Source organism: Macaca thibetana, chromosome 13 (assembly GCF_024542745.1).
Source record: "Macaca thibetana thibetana isolate TM-01 chromosome 13, ASM2454274v1, whole genome shotgun sequence".
In the NCBI taxonomy this organism is placed as follows: domain Eukaryota; kingdom Metazoa; phylum Chordata; class Mammalia; order Primates; family Cercopithecidae; genus Macaca; species Macaca thibetana.
Genome location: NC_065590.1, coordinates 54,960,323 through 54,963,148, shown reverse-complemented (window position 1 = coordinate 54,963,148; position 2,826 = coordinate 54,960,323). Strand labels below are relative to the sequence as shown.

At 53.8% G+C, this 2,826-nt stretch overlaps 1 pseudogene; it reads right to left on the bottom strand.

Moving 5' to 3' along the window:
- Positions 1-424: 424 nt before the first annotated feature.
- Positions 425-2,096, bottom strand: LOC126933715 (B-cell CLL/lymphoma 7 protein family member C-like; annotated as a pseudogene).
- Between the last annotated feature and the right edge of the window lie 730 nt (positions 2,097-2,826).

The window sequence follows — 2,826 nt, the reverse complement described above, 5'->3', positions numbered from 1 at the left end:
CCTGAGGAGTCTTTAATAGGACTCCTGTGGGACCAGTAAACCGGGGGCCTGTGTCTTTTATCTTTCTTGCTATTTTTTTTTTTTTTTTTTTTAGGTTGAAATAGAGGTCTGGAAACTAAGTCTTTATAGGAGTATTCTCGGAGGTCTTATTTAAGACCTCTTGATTACTAAAATTAATTATCTGTCAGGTCAGGCTAAATGGCCGGTGGGGGGTTAGCGTCAAAAACTACACTAGAGACGGCGCAGGGAAGAAGGGCAAACAATAAGCAAGGAGTTAGATACGAGAGAGTCTTATCTTGAGCGGGTCCGCAGAGCATCGGAGTTTCCATGTCTTAAGTGGTGTTGGTCCGGACGTCTCTGGAGCAGCCTTGGCGTGGGATGCGTGGATCTAAGTGGAGTTTCCGTCAACCTTTATGGCTGTGGGTGTGGTCAGGAGAACAATGTAGGGTCCTTTCCACCGAGGCTCTAGTCCTTGAGTGCAATGCCGTCTAATGTAGACAGAGTTTCCCACCTGGAAGGGGTGACTGGTCTGTGGATGTCCTGGTTGGTACAGTTCTGCCAAGGGGGCCCAGATTTGGGCCTGTACTGCTTGGAGTCCTTTTAGCCGGGCCTGTAGGTCAGTCTTAGGATCGGAGGGGGAGAAGGAATTAAGCAAGGTTGACAAAGGGGGAGGTCCTCCGTAGAGGATTTCATATGGAGTGAGCCCAAAACGGTTAGGTGTATTCCGGGCCCTTAACAGAGCTAAGGATAGGAGGCGTCTCCAATCTTTTAAACCAGTCTCTAAGGTCAATTTAGTAAGGGTCTCTTTTATTGTTCTATTCATTCTTTCTACCTGTCCTGAGCTCTGGGGTCTATAGGCACAATGTAATTTCCAATTAATCCCCAATATCCTGGCGAGCCCCTGACTTACCTGAGAAACGAAGGCCGGCCCGTTATCTGACCCAATTACCTTGGGAAGTCCGAATCTAGGAAAGATTTCTTCCAAAATTTTTTTGGCTACTATGTGTGCCGTTTCTTGCCGGGTGGGGTAGGCTTCTACCCATCCTGAAAAGGTATCTACAAACACCAGTAAGTACTTATATCCAGCATAGTGAGGTTTTACTTCAGTGAAGTCTATTTCCTAATAGACTCCTGGGCGGTTATCACGAGTTCGTTTCCTTTCTGGCACTCGGGTAGCCCCAGCGTTTACCTGCTGACAGACCTTACAGGCAGATGTCACTTGTTCTACGAGGGTACTTGTCTTTGGGATGAGAAAGTCAGTTTTTTTAATCAGTAATTTTAGCTTTCAATTACTCAAGTGTGTCCAGGCATGCATCTGCTGGAACATTGCCAGGGCCTCCTTGGTCAGCATTGGGGGTTCGTCAGTGCTGCCAGCAGTTATGCCCCCGGGATTTTTCTTTTGGCCCAGCCGTGGGGGCTGAGCCTCTTCAGGGACCCCTTCTGGGGGTCCGGCAGGTGACACAGGGCGGCTGGGCTGGGGGCTGCCCTCAGGACTGGGCTCTGTGCCTTTTTGCAGGGAACTTTCCGAATGGAAACTCTGGTTGCTGTTCTTATCATTGATATCCAGCAGAGGGCCACCCCCTCGGGGACTGGCGCCCCTGCCCCGACGTTCCCGGCCACGGGATCTCTTTGCCCCGCCACCTGCCCGCCTTCGCTCCTCCTCCTGGGGGTCCACCACTGGCACTTACTTGAAGATACGAAGGGAAGTGTCGCCCACAGTCACTCATTGCTTTTTCCATTTCCGGACCTTCTCGATGGTCGCCATTACCTTCTTGATGTTATCTTCGGCCCGGCTCCGGGTCTCGGCCCGAACGGTCCGGCTGGCCATGCTGGCGGGGCTGGGGCCGGAGCCGAGCCCGCGGCGGGGCCGCCTCCCGTCTGGCGGGCTCAGGCTTGGCGCCAGGCCCGGGCGCCGCGCTCTCGGCCTGCCGTCCCCCCGGGAGTTGGCCGCGCCCTCTTTCGTCCTCAACGTCTCCGCGAGTCCCCTGTTCTTTGCAGTAGGCACACTGGTCTTTTTCCACTTTTGGCCGCCTCCGCTTCTCTCCCTCTCTCCCTGGTCCTTTCTCTCTCACAATTGCCGCCAGGATTTTTGTTAAATGCTTATCCTTTACTCGGTTTTTACGGTCCTCTCGCTCTATCTGTTCCTTGGCTAACCTGGCTTCCCTTTCCTTAGGGGTTTCTTTCTTATCTTGGCCAAATTTGTGGGGCGTTTTCCTGCCCCTTTGAGACCCGCCAACAGAGCCTGGCGATAGATTCGGAGACTCTCCCTACCTGGTGCCGTTTCATAGTCCTAGTCTGGGCGGGTGAGGGGAAATCCCTCGTCTATTTTATTGGGAAGTTGGGTTGGGAGGCCTCCTGGTCCTGGCACATTTTTCCGGGCCTCCAAGAGGACCCGCTGCCTTTTTCAGTGGTTAAGAGGACCTGCAGGAGTTGCTGGCAATTATCCCAGGTGGGCTGGTGGGTGAGGAGAATGGATTCTATTAACGAGGTTAGGGCCTGAGAGTCTTGGGAAAAGGAAGGGTTATGGGTCTTCCAGTTATAGAGGTCAGAGGCAGAGAAGGGCCAGTACTGGACTGTGTGACTGAAAGTACGGAGGGGAAAAAGGGAGGATTGCTAAGTGGAAGGGCCTTCTGGGTCCTCAGTCCGCCGCAAGCGGAGACGAGGAGGTGTCGGCGGCGGCGTCCGAGGGGTGAGTTTGGGCGGGGCAGGAGGAGGAGACGGGGTGGAGGGAGGGGCCGAAGGAGAAGTTGGAGAAAGGGTAGGGGTCGAGGCGGTAGAGGAAAGAGCTGGGGACAAGACAGGGGGCAAGGGTGTAGCGTAAGGTGG